Source organism: Aythya ferina (genome assembly GCF_964211825.1).
Source record: "Aythya ferina genome assembly, contig: HAP1_SCAFFOLD_235, whole genome shotgun sequence".
Taxonomy (NCBI): domain Eukaryota; kingdom Metazoa; phylum Chordata; class Aves; order Anseriformes; family Anatidae; genus Aythya; species Aythya ferina.
The window spans coordinates 4,535-23,536 of record NW_028181302.1 but is presented as its reverse complement, the minus strand read 5'-3'; the positions used below and the strand labels follow the sequence as shown (position 1 = coordinate 23,536).

The window sequence follows — 19,002 nt, the reverse complement described above, 5'->3', positions numbered from 1 at the left end:
AACTTCACTTTATACACTGAAGAGGCTCATAAAGAGAGTGTGAATTCACAGAGCATTGGCTCAGAAAACCTATTCCCTGGGTGTCCTGCAGACTGCTATTGTCTGAAATATGGAATAAAAGGGAGGTTCATATTTTACTTCAGACTTATTTCACTCTTCCCTTGTTTTCTCTGTGGACTGACTAAAGAGGAAGTGATTTATAAGGGGAAAACAAGGGGAAGCAGTTCTAATTAATTGGCCATAGCTGTTACAGCTGTACTGGCATCCAGCAAAACATAGGGCAACAGTTCTTAGACAGAGATGCAGTACCAGAGTTTCCCTGACAAAAATGGACCTTTTGCCCTCAGTGCTGGTAGAGAAGTAGTCACAAGCACATCAACTTCCATGCGTCATCCCCACGTGTCCTTCTTCCCTAAAGAAAGGCCTGAGCTATCTTGTCCTAATTTGAGCTGGAATGTGTTTTAGCTCATATGATGCTTTCAATATAGTTTGACTGGAGAAAAGGTCCTGTAGGTGAACTGCAAGAGAAATTCATAGGAAATCACTACTACTAGTTCTAACAGCTTCTTAAGAAGCTGAATGCACATATACCAAAATATATTAGGGACTCTGGCACAGGAGCACCTTCCTCGCTCCCTCTGCTACCACACGGCTAGCCAGTGCTGCGAGCCATAGGGTTCCTTGCCCTGTGGCAGAGATTTGGGCTTTCAGCCCCAGAGCCTTGCACCCAGCCTCAGTTCCCAAGATGAGGGGCACAGCCAGCCTCCCTTTTTCTCCCAGTCATGTCCTTTAGGAGGCTGCTAGTGCCTGAGCTGTCCTTTTACCCCCAGGGGCACAGGCAGGGATTCACCCCAAGTCAGCACGAGCAGGGAACTGAAGGGGGGCCCTTCCAGGCTGAATCTCTGCTTGCAGATTGTCCAGTCCCTCTCCAGAGAGGACTTGGATTTCATTTTCACATCAGCTGAAGTTCAGGATGAAGGGAGCGGGTCCAGCTTAAGAAATCTCAGTTCTGAGCCCAGGAGTGAGAAGACTGAGCTGACAGGCTCCGGCTCCTTGCTTCACCTGCAGTCTCCCAGCTGGGAGGAGAACACGGGGCTCCTGGTGTACTGCAGAGCCAGAGAAAAAGGAGAGGTTCTTTCGTGTCCAGAAATAAATGTTTGTTCTGCTTTCATCAAGATTATAGCCAAGAGAATGGGCCTCTGGGGAACAATAGATCACACACTGCAGGTGTCTAGTTTGGAGGGGTGGTGTGTGGGGGGGAACTCTCCAGTTTTCCTAACTCAGTGTGCCAGAAATTCTCTAACTGAAGTTCATCTTGACCTCAGAGGGCTGGCCTGCTCTATGGGAGGAAACAGAAAGCCTGGGCATAATCGGAACAAGCTCATAATTAAAAGCGCTTTAGCCTTTATGAGTTCCCAGATCACATAGCTGTAGTGAGAGAAGTTGTTTTCATTTTACCTCATTATGTATGGAGCAGTGCAATGGTAATGAACAGCCTGGTATTTGCCAGAGCCTGTCACTTGCAGAAAGAGGGCAGCCAACACCAGAGCAGACGCAAATACAGTATGCTGCACCCTGGTGTAGCTGCTGGCACTAGCTTACCTCCCGGTGAGTCTCTGCAGGGGATTTTTATGAGTAGTAGGTGTGGGGAGCAACTAACCAGGACAGCCTTTAAAACTGGAGTCAAGTAAGAGGGGAGGGGAAAAAAAAAAAAAAAATGTGCAACACGAAAATAAGAATGGGCTTTCCCAGCTACCCTGCTGAAACATCCTGTCCCAAGCCCCTTAAAGGTGGTTGCAGAAGAAAGCCAGGCTCTGGGCAGCAAGCTTACAGGAGCAGACAGTGTAGCTTACTGAGAGAGATAAGTTTCAGGTTCTGCAACAAGTAAAATAATACACTAATATTTGCCCAGCACTTAGCCAGTGCTCAGCACTATTATTACGTTCCATATGAGATTAGCACAAACAGACTGCTTTGTGGACTCACTACTTACTGACTTCCCCAGGCAGATATTCCTCTACGTGCTTTGAAAAAGGTCTCAGGACATGAACTTGCATTTAGCAGGCAGCACGAGCCGCTCTGCAAGGTCCCTAATTTCTTCTTCACCTGGGATCCTAGCAAGCCACAGTCCTTCCCATGGAGCCTCCCTGATCATCTGCTCAATTTGGGGCTGTGACAGCCTTGGGGCTTTGTGTTTCAACCTCCCAGCACAGCCTGACATCTTCACAAGGTGGTGAACCCCTCCTACAACTCACCAACCCCACTTTCAGCCAAGAGACTCTGGCAGGGCAGAAGTGCCAGGGGTTTATTTATCTCCAGCTATAGGGAAGGGAAAGCAACTTCTGTGCTCTCTTGGCAGTTTCTGCCACATCAACTGGAAAAGCATTAGCCACGCAGAAGAAACAAGTCCCCTGTACCTGACTGGTGGCACAGGATGTTCCTGGGGGCAGGCAGGTGCAGCAGGCTCTGTGGGGAAGAGAGGAGCTCTCTCCGGAGGGAAGAGCCCCAGAAAACTACCAAGCACTCCGGCACAACAGCCAGAGCCTAATTCACACCACCTTCAGAAAGGAGATTTCAAAACAGCTGAGAAAAACAAAGATTCATTGCTACCCTCCAGTGACTGCCCATGGCAGCCTGTGCCCCGCGCACAGCTCAGCAGGAACAACTGCTGAGACACCAGCCTGGCACATGGGGTGGGGGACCAGGGGTGCTCGGGGTCCCGAAGAGGCCCAAAGAGATGTCAAACCACTACATTTGACTGCTCTCAGTCCTGCAGCAGGATGGGGCCACAGCTGCCCCTGGCAGGGACAGTCCCACCAGCTGCTCACCCCCACCAGGAAGCCTGGAGGCAGAGGCGATGTCCACCTGAGGACATGAAGGCCAAAGCTGGCGCGGCCTCCAGAGGCACTGGAGGCAGAGCTGGGAGGAGGCTGCGAGGCAGGCGCTGATGGCTGCACCGTGCTCCTGTGTTTGTGCAGCTGGCTCCAGCACGCCGCGAAACCGCCGCCACGGGGCAAGGCAGGAGATTTTCATGTGGGATATTCATTCCTCATCTGTCTGGCTTCAAGCAGGGGTTTCAAACGCTCGAGCGTACACTTGAGACAGCACCTGGGGAGGCCTCATCCCATACGTGGGGGAGGGAAGACAAATTCTGCCAAGATCTAACTCAGTCTCCTCATAAAGAACAATGCAATCAAGTTACATTGTGATAACTTCTAGTAAAGGAGGAGGAGTGAGCTGTGGCCAGCAGCAGAGCCAAGTGCAGTAAAATCGTGCTATCCCAGGCTACGAGCAGGCTTTGAACCCTCAACCTGCAGCAGGCTGTGGTGACTTTTATCCAGAAAGTTCACTCTACTCAGGGGCTGAGCCCCCACTGTGCCAGCTCATCACAACCTGAATTTCAAGCAAAACTCAAACTCAGTTCACAGGCCCCTTGCACAAAGAAAAGAAAGTTGGGTTCAAGGGTTAGGCAACAGGAATGCAGACCCTTGTCTTGCATCCCACCTGCATCTGGTGTTCAGCACACAGGTCCCAGGGCACACAGCCGAGCCATGCAAAGGTCCTTGAACAGCCTTACTCTAGCACAGGGAAGCCCCCATCCCCTCTTTCTGAAGGAAGCAGTTTTGGAGAGGATGTGAAGATGTATCTTAGATCTCCAGAAGCAAGCTGGGGACAGCTACAGGTGCCCATGGCTCATGCAATATTAGCAAAGGAAAGTGAGCCCAAGCTCAAGAAGCACTAGGATAGGTAGTGCACAGGGACACTGGGGCAGCACCCAGGTGCCAAAGGGCTGATCCATTTCTTGTACAAGCTCAGCCCCAGCCCTGCAGCCCTGTCGACCACCTACCTGCCTCCACACAGACCCAGAGACCCACACAGTCATTCAAACTCTGTTCCCTGTGCTGTTTTCTACTCCTGGAGCTTCTATAAAGCACCAAATAAAAGACCTCCAGGACCTTGCACTGAAAGGCCTCATCCTCCACACTTCATGATTAGCCCCTAGTGACTGCCCCTCCTGATTGAGCTGACCAGAGGACCCTGAGAGAGTTGCACAATCAAATCTCACCAACATCATTTACCTTTGAAAAGGTTTTGGGCATTTAATCAGATGTCTGACAACCCCCCTTTTCAAGCATTTTCTGAAATTCCTGGAGGCTTTCACTTCAGGTGAAGGGTAATCCTTCACCTGCCACAGCCCTGAACAGCCCTTTGTATGGGATTTCATAGGTAACAAGCAGGGTGCTGGATTGCCCAGTCTGATGCACACATATAAGTTTCTAAAGAAGCATCTCAAGAATTGCTTGTATCAGCTCAACTGTGGTAATCAAAATACACAATCCATAGGGCAAAACCAAGGAGAAATGCACCTAACTTTCAAGAGCTATGCAGCCAGCGAGCGTGAACAACAGACTCATGAAGCAGCTTTGTCTGTGGAATTGCATATTACAGGCAACAGAGATTAGATACTCAAAACTTCAGTCCCAGAACCAGCTTAATCCAAACCTGTAAGCAGCAAAGAGGATCCCAGCCTGTGCTCAATTTTCTGTCACATGCAGGAACAGCAGTGCTGATAATATCTGCTAATAGTGTTATCCTCCAGCCTATCACTGCTCTTTATCAAACTCCTCTGTATGTGACCATTGAGATGAGGCTTCTCTTGCAGTGTTGATACAAAGGGGACTCCAGGGATTAGGGTAACCCATGAAAAGCAGAATTACAAATCTCATCCTGGAACAGACAAGTAGAAGTTAACAGCTGGAACTCAGCACAGAATTTATAAACCAAAGAGGCAGGACTGGGGAGGACAGGCATGAGCAACAAGAGGAAAGAGTCCCGGTGGTAATACACATCTCCCCCATCCAACTCTACAATTCACAGAACACTGGTTCATGTTGTAATCCTTTTTTTCCAGTAAAAAACATTTGTAAGCTGACATCAATTAGACAGCAGAGCAGTACCCCCAATAAGGTGGTTTAGAGCACGATCGATAGATCTGTTTTATGAAAGGAAAAAAAAAAAAAAAAAAGTAACATACTGTAGGGGAAAGTTCACTCCTGGGGAAACTCCATGCATTGCAGTGATGCCATCAAGATAAGGCCAGAATTTGTGGGCCCCGTCCATCCACAATGAAAGTGAACATTTTTCACTTCTGAAAAGAAAAGTCCTGATTCTGCAAGGTGTCCTTGGGGCCCTATTATCTGTGATTAATAAGGAATGATGCAAACACTTAGTTAAATCTGATTAGATCAATAGTACACCATGAATCACTTCTATAGGTTTCCTATAATATTTATATATACTGCAGTTATCAGCAACATTCTACCGTAAAATTGTCTGCTTTGAAATTTATTTGAAAAAGTACCTTCTATACTCTATTAAAAAGGGAAACTCACTTTTTTATTCTCTTAAAGCTGAGCTTAGTGGGAAAATTTTGCAGAACAGCATGTGGCTTTGCAAAATACACTCAACTGGAATCCCTGCTCCACTCCAGCTTCCTAGCCACATGCATGGTGAAAAAGTGTTTCTGCTGTCTGCAGCTTAGTGTTGGTGGGACAGAAGCAGAAAGCAGAAGAGCAACAGAGATAAGCAGGGGTGGGGAAGCCAGCACACTTGCACTCTGGTTCTGTGATGACAAAAAAAAAAAAAAAAAAAAAAAAAAACATGGTGAAGATTTGCGTTGGTTTCAGGAACTCCTCCTGCACTAAATCAAGGCAGAGAATTTACAGCAAATTAATGAAACTAATTTTCTGACTGGAATCATCATGTGTGAATTATCATGTCTTTACTCATTAAATAAATTATCTGTGTCTTCCAAGACATTAAGAACGCATCATAAATTACAACCCTTCATAAATAATTTGTTTCTGCCTGGGTTTAAATATAGAGGGATAATAAAGAAAGCAAGAGGAAAAAAAGAGTACAAGAGATAAGGAAAGCAAAGAGGAAAAAAAAAAAAAAAAAAAACACAAAGAGAAGGGAAAAGGGTGAAGTGGAGAATGAGCAGAGGAAGAGGGAAGAAAGAACAGTAAAAACGGAGACATATGATACGGCCAGCTCAGAAGAGAAGGAAATGAGGAAGGCAAAAGGAAGTGAGAGGATGAAAGAGGAGAGAGAAGACAAGTAGCACTGTGTAATCTTTCAGGTCCATGTTAATTGCAGCTTGGTGAATGCAGCAGGAAATGAACCACAGTGTCCAAAGCCTCTCCTGACTTTTATAAATGATTTCATTTCAGTTGAGCTTGTTCCATGTCAATGAGTACAAACAGTCTATCCAACAGGTACCTGAAAAGCGATGCCAACAAGGGAAGCACACTTTGTCATGAAGTAGTGACAGTATTTGCTGAAAGGGGCCCTGAAATTTGTAAATGACAACAGAAAGGTAACAGCAAGATCTGAGGGTCAGGGTGACACAGCTCCCCCACTGCTTACCTGTCAAACATGGGCAAAACAACACTGCTCAGACTTCTGCTGCGCAATCCCTGCAGACTGCGCTGGAGCAAGCTGGGAGCAGAGTGCACCTGCAAAGGGAACCAAATTTCTGGTTGGGGGAGAGGAAGACAAAGTACATTGTCTTCTTAGGATCCTCTCCCTGCTCTGCCTCTGATCTGGTACAGCTCAAGCACACATCGAGGAGACATGGAGTGTTTGCCCAGATGAAGCCTCCCCAGGGGAAGGAGGCAATGCCCCTGTGCAGACCATGCTCCATCACCCAGCAGGGCTTCTGACCAGGTACCATCCAGGATACAGAACTCAGCACCCAACGACTCAATGCTAACATGCTGCTAGGAAAGCACAAGTACAATCCTTGAGACTTCCTGGAGAGCCTGTTGCTCTGGGCAGAGGCTGCAGAAGTAACAGCCAAACTATTGCCCAGACCACTGACAGCCTCTGGAAGATGGTTTCCCACCTCAGTTCCACTGCCAACAGGACAGCATCATCAGTTGCGTCCCAGAGTTTCTGTACACTGCAAGAAATGAACCGAATTCTGGGAGGAAGAGGGGATTTTGAGCTTCTTTGCCTGCAGATGGTGAGATCTGCTCGACTCGGAGAGCCTTCCCACTGAACAAGCCCCTTGCCCTGGAAATCATTAGCTCTGAAGAGAAGTGGTTTAGGGTAAATAAGCTTTTTCACTGAGAAGTGCTGAGCTAGATAGAGTTTAGCAGCCGTTATGGTGATGAAGAGCAAGTCTCTCGGCCTTTCCCATGACACAGGACAGCCACATGACATTTTACTGGCAGGTGTGAGCTCACTTGGAGATGGCCAAAAGTCACGCAGTCAAACAAGAATGGTGCCAAGCCCAAGCCAAGTATTTTACCTTCTAGTGAAACTCCTTAGCTCAGCACCACAGAACTGCAGCCGTGTGATTTCTTTCTGGTCAGCTCAGAGCACAGGCATGCATCTGCCTTCCAAATCTTCTCCAGCTATTCCCCTTCCGAAGTCTCTCAAGCCACTAGTGGTTTACACCCTTGCTTGAAAACATTGAGTTTCTCATCCTCACTGTTCCCTCCACCCCGGGATCCGGCTGTGTCAGCAGCTACGGCAGGGCTCAGGCACGGCAGCGTCGCAGCAGCTGGCCCACCTGTAGCCTCCCAGCTCACCAAAGGGTTTTGCTAAGAGAAGCTGGAGGACGGCCAGTTCTAGAAGCTTTTAGAGAATGAACATAATGGCAGCTGTTTCCTATCTGGAAGCAGAAGGGCTCTGATCTCAGCCTGTGCGAGTCAGTAGTCAGGATGAAAGGAATGTTTGTCCCCGTTCTTTCAAGTCAAAACCCTACCTCGGGTGCGACGAGCAGTAGATGTAAGCCCTGAAATTCTGCTCACCCATGATCAAAACCGCTGCTTAACAGGCAACAACAAATAGGAAGCCACAGCAGGGTAGGTCCCAGAAAATATAACATCAGCCCAAGCAAACATTGCTCACAGTGTGAGAAAACCACGGCTAGGTCATGGTATGCGTGTCCTTATCAACGGACTTGGGTTTAATGCATGTATCTGAAGGTTTTTCCATTGAGAGACCACCAGCAGTATTTGAGGCTGGCTTCAAGCTGGAACAGCGTGTCCCTGCCCACCCACTGGCCCATGCACGAGGCTCATGCAGCTCTCCCGGTGCTCACGAGCTGCCTGCTGACCCAGGGTGCTCCTTCACTGGCCCTGAGCTCTGTGCATCACGTACAGCACGCTCCCTCAGCCCAGAACACCTCGGCACTGCTCTTCCCACTCCTCAGATTTACCCAGTTCGAGGCTGCGAGTTGTTTCCCCAGCTAATTTCGTCATTAGCACAACAGCCTGCCAAGGTTCAAACAGCAGCAGCAGGGGCTGGTGCCAGGTTCACTGCCTCAAGTCCCTGCTCAGAGATCCTGGATGCTAAAATTGAGCCATTTGGGCGTACAACAAGTTCCTGGATTCTGAGCAACGTGTCCAGCAATCAGGGTGCAGGAAAGGAGGTAAAGAAGAACAACAGAAACATCCTCTGTGGCAGGAAAAAGGAGAGAACTCCACTTCAACTCTTCTTGGGGAAGGGTTTAGCTGGGAAGCAACTTCCACCAGCTTCCCTCAGCCCTGCTGCTGCCAAATCCCTGGCTGCCACCATGCCTACTTGTGCTGCCGAGCAGGGGGCACTCCGCAAGCTGAAGCTCCCTGCAGCACCCACCTCTCCCCTGGTCTCAGTGGCCTCTAGCCAGCCTTTCCCAGCCAAATAGCAGGGGTACAGCACCATGGAGGCTCTTCTCAGAAAAACAGGCCTCTCCTTTCTCTTTCCAGAACATCTGCACCCAAGACTGCCACAACTGCTCACCGCAGGCGTGGTTACATCACTCAGGCTTTTCACACCTCTTACAAATGGCACCATTCCCTCCTGCTTCCGACTTGACTGCTTCTAAAAGAAATTACCCCAGATACCACGCAAGCTGCAACATAACCTGAGCCTGCCCTTTGCTCCTTTCCGTTCAGATGTCTCTCCTGACCCCACAGAGCACCGCCACTCCAGTGCTCCCCAGAGGGACTGCTCTTCCTGTAGGTCTCCAGCCCAAGCTCTCATAACCTCCTTCCCCACACTGCCCTGATGATCCTGCTTTCTATTAGCCCTCAAGGGAGGTAACATTTTACTTTACTGACTCCAGCAGCTCAGGACAGAGGCCAGTGGTGACTGGTAACAGGAAAGCCTTTCCCAGAATGGTCTCCAGCTGATTTTAGAGGGGGTCAAAGCAGCCAGCCCCAATCCCTATACCTCCATACAGCCAGCATCATCCCTGGGAAGGTTTACCTGCCATTTCCTTGGGTAAAGGGCTTACTCAGTTCTGCTTTCTGCTTATATACTATATACATATCTATATATCATGGTATATAGATATACCTGTACTGCCCAAGGACTCTGCAGAAGCCTTTTTTCCCCCACCATCAGCTCAGGCAGTTTTGCTACCCAGTTCAAAAAGGGGATTTCTATCAGTTCCTGAAGTAACAAGTGAGTCCAGCCAAGTGTGAAGCAGGTCACTCCTCTCCTTCACAGTTTTTCACGCCATGTGTTTTGTGTCAAGACCGTGACAAGAGCTGGCCTCAGGGGAGGTTGGAGGAGCCAGCTGTAGCAGCCTTTGTTTGCATGCAGCCTCTCTGCGCACGCCTCTGCGCAGTCCCCAGGTCCCTTCCCTGAGTCTCAAGCCAACACACATCTGCCCCACAGCAGGCGCACAGTTCCTTCCTTGCGATCCACGAGGATGGAGAGCCAGAGATTTATGTACTCCACAATTTTATGTGCTCTCAAGAAAGCTGTGGAGGGAAAACTTCACCACTCACAAAAGCCTCCATCTGTGAGTTTATTTATCCATGCTGGGAAGGCTGTTTATTCTGTTTCTGGGTGGAAACTACACTGGGATCATGGCTTAATTGTATTGTTTGTTGAATTAATTGCTCTGTTTGATCAGTCTTTCTCCCATAATGCTCGGGAATGAGACGTTTTTGCTGAAATGTGGGAATGGAGAAGGCTGAAGATTGTTTCTCCTTGGAAAATGAACACAGACTGGTATGCAGTTAGCAAAAAGGGCTACAGTGGGGACAGCACACGAGCTGCCCAATGTAAATATTATTGCAAAGAATGTATTCAGTCAAGTTAGGCGTCCTGGGGAAAGCGTATGGACCAAAGGCAGAGAAGCATATGCATAGGTAGCATACTGATCTGGCCTTTTGCTTCATTTTCCAGCTGACAACTGCATTTTAAGAAACTCCCCTGGGCTCTATTTGTGGCTGTGATCATTAACTTGGCAGTCAAACATGACTGGAGTCTCTCCCCTGTTGCACCTGGACAGGACTGTGACTGGTCACAGAACAGAGCAACAGTCGTGCCCCTGCACCCTTTCGTCTGCCTTCCCACAAGTTCCAAAGGTCAGTGCCCATGTGATGACCCCAAATCAGAGCAAGAAAAAATGAAATAAAAAACACCACAAGGCAATCCAAGGGGAGCAACACAGATGGAAATTTTTTTCCAGCTCACCCCTTCCCATTGCAAGGAAGCACAGCAGGGAGATGGTGTTTGCCATTGCTGCAGCAACGTGGGCAGAGGAACAACCTGGCCAAAGAGTCCAAAGATGATCCTGCAAAGTCTTGTGCACAGCCAACGCTCCTGGGATCAGTGTGACCATGGGGATCTGCTGTCGAGGATTGCTCTGTCACCAGCCAGTGGCTTGTGCGTGGCCTGTACCCTCCTCTTTGGTTCTTCAGTGAATTTTCTGGGTGACCTGATGAGTCATGGAAGACAGGACAGAAGAGCTCAGCATTATTTTCATATTGGAACACTGTCCCCCTTGGTTTTATCCCCAGCTTTTTTTTTTTTAATATTCTCTTTTCCTTTTTACGTTTTGCCAGCCAATATCCAGCTCAAATGAACTCCTGCTCATTTTGCACTCCTTTTTTCCACTTTCACAATCCCAACACTCAGCCTTTTAGGTTTTGTTCCTGCCTCTCCCACTTCCCACACACACTTCCTTCTGCCCGGTGGCCTTTGAATACAACACAATAACTAGTGGCCACATCTGACATGGCATTTCCCACACACACACTTTTTCATTTCTCTTCTTCCTCTCTGCAAAATGAAACACGCATTAAGATTCCCAACACGCTGGGGTCACTGCTCTTCCTTGAACTCTTACCCAGGCAGGACATCTCTCCACGAGATGTAACTCTGTAGAGCCTGGTCTATCCAACACGAGAACCAGGCACTACAGGTGATGTGGTCAGCCACACCACCATACTCTCCCACCGGGTCAGCAGCACGATTTCTCTGACTAAGTAGACATCCCAGCAGAGCTCAGGGAATGGCTCAAGCCAGGAAAGCGAGAGTGCTGAAGGACCAGTTCTCCAGACCTGATCCTCCCCTGCCCCTTCCCCTCACCTCTGCAGATTGGGGACCTCCCTTTGGTGGCAGAGAGAGCTGCTGGAGACAGCAAGATGTTTCAATCAGTAAGTCTTGTGTGTCTGAGTCAGACCCCTTCCTCGCTGATAAGGAATGAATACTGTCTGTGTCTGTCCGGGTGTGTGTCTCACTCTCTATTTCTCTTTTCTCCTTCATAAAGCTGTCAGGCCAAAAATAACATATTAGTGAAAAGAAAAAAAAAAAAAAAAGGAATGTCAGGTGTAATATAATAACATGATCAGGGGGCTGGGGGAGTGTGCGTGCCTGTCTGGCTGCCGTACTGGAGGATTTCTGCAACGGTGATAAACAGCCGCAGCTCAGAAGCACCCTTCGTTCCGTCACACCCTGCTCTCCCACTGCCCACATGTCCCCCTCAGACATAGCAAATGGGATGATAAATAGCAGGGAGTATGTACTCAGCACCTTTCTGCTCTCAAAAGCCACCTACGCTTGGTGCTGCAGGCAAATCACACACCCGCAGGCCAGGGATGGGAGAACACAACGGGAAGGGCCAGGCCATGCTGGGCTGGGCTCTCTTGTGCCCCATCTCCCCCACCAGATGCACAGAGAAAAGACACACTGAATGAGGCAAGCACAGACAGCTCTTCCCATGGCTCTCATCAGGCTGTGAACAAGCACACAGCGGGATCTGTGCCAGAATTAACTCCTTGTCCTCAGTCCCTTAGGGCTAAGCCCCTTCCCACCAGGTGTAACCCGCCCAACTGTGCCATAGAGCTGGGCCAGGGCACCACTCTCAGACAACCAGACTGACCCTGCCCTGCTGGTGCATCCCACATGTTCCTGCACCAGCTCCCGAAGCGCAAAAACCCAGAGGGGAGTTCTCCCCAGCAGGAAGGTGTGAAACAGTGACAGCTTCACCCCTACCACAGATCCGCAGGGTTTGCTTCCCACCAGCTGTGCAGCATAGGTCCCACCGAGCAGTGCTGTGTCCTTCTTGCTGGCCTGCCCCCAGGAGCTTGCACGGGCCTGTGAAGCTGTGTCCTTCAAGCCAGGCAGGAGCACACGGCTGCGGTGCCAATCTGGTCCCCACATCTCCCAGGCAAAGTACTCGAGCACCTGTCCGGACATACACAGTAAGGTGTGATGGGTTAGTGCTCTGCAGGAAATATCTTCCCTCCTTTAACAGCTTTTCAAAGCATTTTCTTTCCCCACTTTTCTCTAAGCCAGCAGCGTGCTCAGGTGGCCAAGAAAACCAACAGCAGCTTGGCTCATATCAGAAATTGTGTGGCCAGCAGGACCAGGAAAGCGATTGTCACCTGTACTCCACTCAGGTGAGGCCACACCTCAAGTACTGTGTTCAGTTGTGGGCCCCTCACTACAAGAAGGACATCAAGGTGCTGAAGTGTGTCCAAAGCAGGGCAACAAAGCTGGTGAAGGATCTAGAGAACAAGTCTTGTGAGGAGCAGCTGAGGGAGCTGGGGTTGCATAGCCTGGAGAAAAGGAGGCTCAGGGGAGACCTTATCATGCTCTACAATTACCTTAAAGGAGACTATAGCAAGGTGGGGATCGACCTCTTCTCCCAACCACCAAGTGATGAGAGAAAACAGCCTCAGGTTGCGCCAGGGGTGGTTTAGAGGTTGATATTAGGAAAAAAAATTGTTCACCAAAAGGGTTGTAAAGCATTGGAACAGGCTGCCCAGTGGGATCACACTGCTGGGGCCAGCTCCAGATTCTAAGGCCAGGAAAACCTGGTGTTACTATGATGTCTGGCTATTTAACAATTCCTGGCAACATATCCTCATGGAAACCAGTGTCTCCTGGTGGAGCTACAACGTATCTTCTACACTGGTATCCAACACACGCCTGAGAATGATTTCCAGTGAGGGAGAACTGATCGCACCTTCTTGTGATCTGTTCCAGTACCTAAATGCTTTTTCTGCAAAGGAAAAGAAAGAGAAGGAATACACAAAGAAGAAGAAAACATGTATTGCTCATACATAGGTCTCTGTCATCTTCAACTTGAGTTGGTGGGTCCCATTCTGGCACCAGCTGGCGAGGAGCCCTCAGGTATCAGTTCTTCTCACATGGCACTGTGCATTTCAGCACTTTCCAAAGAAGAACCCCAGGGCACAACACTATCACATTTCACAGTAGTGCACATTTTCCATCCAGGAGCTCTGCCTCGAACGATGACATTAATTGAAATGGCTGCAGAAGTGCCAGGGCTGAGATCCAGCTCTGTGACCTGCTCTGAGTATAGGCTCCTACATGGCTGGTGCAGACCTGCTGGCTTTCTGCCCGCTGCAGAGAAGTTCTTCTTCGCTATTAAATATTCTCCCTCCTGCCCATTCATTTCCATTTCCTCCATCCCATCACCACAAATCCAAGACCAGGAGAACTGACAGGCAGGAGCAGGCCCGTGGCCATCTTGTCTGGTGTCCAATTTGGGGACGTGCCAGGCTGAAGTATAAGATTCCTACCGACAGCACATATGCAAATCAGGTCTCCTTCTGCAGTCTCTAATAACCCAAAACTGATTTAACTCTTCAAACAAAGTGTAAAATCCCTTTCAGAATGTGTGCTACTGTTCCAAAAATTCTGGCTACTTTTGATATGCAAATACAGACCCAGCCTCCATATCAAACTTGCCAAGTTCTTGATTTCATTTTCTTAATTTCATCCAGTAGCACTGTATTGCACAGTCTGCACGGAAAAACGCAAAGTGTTTCTTTTAGCAGTTGCTAATTAATTCAACAACTGGTCCCTTCCCTTCTTTGTTTTCTATCCTACTCATTTTCAACCTGGTCAGTCACTGTAAGCATCTAAGGCACCCATGAAAAGTAACAAAGCCATAGAGTCCCTGTGATGATTCTTCAATTAGCTGTACAAGGATGTGCACCATCACAGAAAAATGTTTCTTCTCCTAATGAGAACTAATGATCCTGTACCTGAGGGTATTCTGCATTAGGATCAAAAGAATCCAATCAAAACCTCTGCAAATTTCTGATTAAACCAGACAAAGGAGGGGAGGAAGGCACCAAGTCAGATGCTGAAGAGATAATAAAATTCCCTTCCACTTCTCCTTCCTAGAAAATGGTAAATCTAATAGGCATGACTAAGCAGCTATGAGGGAAGACATGAACAAATTTGTAAAGCAAAGGCGAGTTTAAAGTTCATCTCATTTTCCCCTTCTGCAACATCGTCTGCAATCATAATATGATTTAAAGGCCACCTTTCCCCCAGTGGGAAGCGGGTGAGAAGGGTGTGATTCAATTTTGCATACCAAACATGATGGGAGAAGGAGAAAGGCCAGGAGGCACTAGCTGAACAGCCGCATCCCTTTGGCACTGTTAAATGTGTGTTTCTTCTTCCAGTTCTTCAGGGTACAGGAAAAAGAAAAATAAAATAATGGCTTGGTGGCATTTTCTGTCCAAGCTTGGACATGGAAAGACTGCACCTCTCACTGCTGGGAGCTTAGCCAGAACAAATCCCGATCCAACCAACACCAGCCTCCTGAGACCTTGGTCTGCCTTGAGAAACCCCCTGGAAACTAAATGACAATCCTACCCTTTTCCAGAAGCTGTCACTGTTCCCTGCTGCATTTCCAGCTCACCAGAGAAAGCTGTCACGCTGCTGTTGGCTTACACCTTTCCTTCTTGCCAGCAGGATTAACCTCATCTGTGTTACAGCACTCAGAGATGGCAGCTAGGCTGTGCCTAGGGAACAGGAAAGATTATCCTAGGGGTTGCAGAGGAATGAAACAAAGCAGCAAGTACCACTGCCTAGGCACACCCTGCCTGCCCCCTGATTCCTTGGTAGATAACTTTTTTTCCAGATAACATCTGATTACAAACAATACGTCATGTCCATGAATGGCTACAGAGGAGTGAAATGCAAGAGGGGAGCCATAAATGGAGGAAGCAGGTGCTGGGGGCTGTCTGCAGCAGCGGAGAGATTTGGAGAACTGTCACCAGCCAAACACAGTAATGGAAGTGCCAGCAAAAGTGATTCAAGAGCCAGCTGGTCTGCTCAAGAACTGAGCAGATCTGGATGTCAGGAGATCCGGACACTGCTCCATCTTCTGCAAGACCACAGGTAAGCCACATCTCTTGGCTCCACTTCTCCCTCCCCTCCGGAGGTGGATTTGTCCTACTAGCAGCCCAGCCGGTGCCAGGGGATCATCAGGTTTCAGCAGAGCCCTGAGCCGTGCTGGAGCCTTCCAGCCCCAGTTGTGGGGCCAGGTAATGGCTAGAGTCCCCACTGTCCCACCATCCTGCCAAGCTCTCCTCTGAGAAGTCACTGCTCCCCCACCAAGAGGACAAGCAAAGAAGAGAAGAGCTCATACTTCCTGGCCCCATGCACCTGTATCCTTCAGTTCAATAAAATGTCATAAAAGCAGAGAAATTTCACGATAAACACAAATAGATCAATAGCATTAGAGCTACTCTTAATAGCTGCCTCAGGCTTTTCATACTACACTTTCGAAAATGTCCAGTAGTGAGTAATTAATGACCAAACCAAGTAATTACTTTCTTGATTTTTCTCAAAACTAGAATTCACTGAAAGAACTTTGAGCTTTACTGGTGCTACATAGCAAATTAATTCAGTAAGTGCTGATATTACAAGTCTGGGCTGCCTGTTAAAAAACAGCACTGCTGTAAAGTCTGTCTTTTCTTGCAGTCTGATGTAACCCTTTATATGCTTCTCCAGCTCCCTGCGAGAAAACAGCTCAACCCCATATGGCTCTGCACATCAAATCTTGAAGATTTTGCTGCAGTGACCTTGGGCCAGGCAGCAAGGAGACAACTTGTCTTAGAGGAGACACCAGGACCTCAGCTGTCCTGTGCCAGGAGCCCTCAAACGGCAAGCGAAGCAAATCCTCACCTCATGCCGCCACCATCACAACACGCAAGCAGGAGCAGAGGGAGGAAAACATGGGCTGCTCCAGGAGCCTCTGTGGGAGGCTCGGCCTCAGTCTGCCGCCTGTGGACAAGCAGGAGGTGGGCTAGGAGGCATAAGACACCCCCCGAGGAGCCACCGATACCCCGTTCTCCCTGCAGCCCAAAGAGGTGGTGATTCCAGGTGTGCCTACGCATCCTTATTTTCTCTGTGCTTTAGGTGGGGGAGGTTTTGCTAGGCCTGCCCTTTTTGGGTCTCCCTCATCTCAGAAGCCAAGAGCGGGTCCACAACAGACTGCCTGACACCTGAGCTCCTTTCACCACGTTCCTTTCCGGAGAGCAGGTAACCCATCAAGAAAGGCAAGAGAAAATGAAGATGTCCAAATAGCAGTAGACGCAGCAAACAGCACAAGGCAGTGGAAAAAAAAAAAAAAGAAAAAAAAAAGAAAAAAAAAAAAAAGATCCTGCCTCTGTCAAGACATCCTGCCTCTGCCTCTCCACCAAACCTCTCTCCCAGAGGAAAGGGAAGTATACCTCCAAGTTCTTTCCACCTATTTTATTACATACACTTGATTTCTGCTGTGAGTCTCATTCCTGAAAACAGCCTGAGCTGCCGCCTCAGGACTCTCCATGGCTCCTTGCCCCTGCCTACCGACCCATTCCATAAACCCAGGACATGGCTGTGGCACACCTGTGTGCAGCTGAGAGTAACCTTCACAAGGTGCTTGTAACGAGGCTGTTTTTACTCTCTCAGCCTCGGCCACCACAGTCCCTGTGCCCATACTAACCTCCTTAGACAACTTTTGCATCACAAGCTGCTGCCATGGGAGAAACTGCTCATGGAGCTCTTCCACAGGTGGAAAACCCAGGAAACTACAAGCTGTACGCTGCCTGCTGAGGATCCTGTCACAACTTTAGGTTGTGATCCTACAGGTGTGATCCTACAACCTGTTGTAGGATCTCTGAGGAGGAGGAGGATGATGGGCCAAGGCCACCTTTTACCTGTGGCAGCCCAACACACAGAGAAACACGCACAAAAAATAGACCCTCACCTTGGAGGAGGGACATGAGTTCAGGTCCTCCAAGACCTCCAGCCTTTGTCACCTGGCCCATCCTTGGCACCACAAGGCATCTTGCACATGGTATCTGAGGCCAAACTCCAGAAATGATCCTAGATTTCAATCATCCGCAGCGTGAGATGCTAATAAAATGAGTGCTGTAATTGCGTGTGCTTGTGCATATGCATGTACGTGCCTGCATGAGAAAGAATACCAGTCAATAAGGAAATTACTGAAGTAATCCTTCCATCCCCAACAGTAATGAATTATTGTTTCCCTGCTCCTGAGAGCATGGCTGTAGCTTGGGAGCTTAACATTCAATCTGACATGGACCTATAGCATGCACTTTTAATCCCTTTAAGCACAGTGACAGCTAACAACAAACCCCTCAAGCAGAGGAAGCACCACATTTCTTTCCCATCTTTCCATTACCATATTTTTAATTGGCTGGGAATATCCTTTGCTATTGTCAAAACAAATTCTGCTAAATCACTGCCTCAGATTTGAGCAGAGGAGCCTGGAACAGAGCTTGGCTTCTCTATAGAAGCCAAGAAAATCCACCTGCAAGTGAAGATTTCTGCAGGTGGGAGCACCGCAGGGTGGCGCGGGGGCAACGTCAGCTCCTGTCAGCTGGCCCCAGCGCAGCACCGTGCCCGAGGCTTCAGTGCAGAGCAGGTGATGGAGAGGGGCACACAGAGATGGATCTGCTGACTTGGTCAGAGGGAACGCGAGAGGGAAACAGAAATGATTACAGTAAGAAGGATATAAAAAGAAAATACAGTGGCAAGAGTCCATCTGGAAGTTCAGAGGCCAGCAGCTGAGTGAGACAGAGCCCGGAGTATGATGAAGAAATAACCAGCACTATAGAGAAATTAATTTTAAGAACATGAGAGGCAGAAGGCCCTGGAAGGGAGGCCCTGTCAGAGGGAATGTGGGGAGAGGAGGAGGAAGAGGAGAAGCAAAGGGAACACTGAACAAATTATGCTCATGCACGTAAGCTCCTGACACAAGTTAGAGGCTTTTCCTTGGCCTTGCTCCCTCTCTTCTCATCTCCTCTCTCATTGGAAAATGAGGTTTTGACAAAGCCTAAACATTAGGAAAATAATTCCAATTCTCCGTCTCTTGCTTTGTCTTAAAGAAAATGTTTTTCTTTTTGGCCATGAGGAAATAGCTAACCTCTTTCTTCCTAAATAAAACATTTCTCAGAAAAATGCAATTGAAAACAAACAATGCTGAAGCTGCTGGAAAGGGGGAAGGTGGGAGGTTTCTACCCTGCTCTGTCTTCCCTGTGTCATGAATCTCTCAGGGAAACTGCTCAGCAGGTCCAGAAGAAAGTGCAAATAGAGCTCTGAGCAATTTCTTTTCATCCATCTTCACAGCTGAGGTCAATAAGGAAAAAACTACTCACTCTTGCAGGCAGGGAAGCTGGGGCAGGGGGAGAAGTTGTTTAAACACACTCCAAGCTCTAAGCACACAGCAAACCCCGCTGCAGCCATCAAGACAAGCACCATGCAGAAACCCCTCCTATGCCCGAGCATCCTGCTTGCCCTGGGACTGGGCCAAGGAGGGGATGCAGTCCATCTAAACAGGCTCACTGGGCAGGTTGGGGAGGTTGGAGCTCCCTGCGTTCACCCCAGGACTGACAGACAGCACTGCGCCATGTCTTGGATCGGCTTCCAACCTCA

At 48.7% G+C, this 19,002-nt stretch overlaps 1 long non-coding RNA gene across 3 annotated transcripts; it reads right to left on the bottom strand.

Moving 5' to 3' along the window:
- Nucleotides 1-4,596: 4,596 nt before the first annotated feature.
- Nucleotides 4,597-12,480, bottom strand: LOC311428994. 3 transcript variants are annotated; one of them, XR_014687984.1, is made up of 7 exons: nucleotides 12,286-12,480; nucleotides 11,380-11,560; nucleotides 9,352-10,726; nucleotides 6,430-6,518; nucleotides 5,394-5,623; nucleotides 5,036-5,198; nucleotides 4,597-4,728 (listed from the first exon to the last, which is right to left on the bottom strand). It is a non-coding gene; the product is annotated as an uncharacterized lncRNA (long non-coding RNA). The 3 variants fall into 3 exon arrangements; XR_014687985.1 differs by having other exon boundaries at nucleotides 5,036-5,149; XR_014687986.1 differs by having other exon boundaries at nucleotides 10,483-10,726.
- Between the last annotated feature and the right edge of the window lie 6,522 nt (nucleotides 12,481-19,002).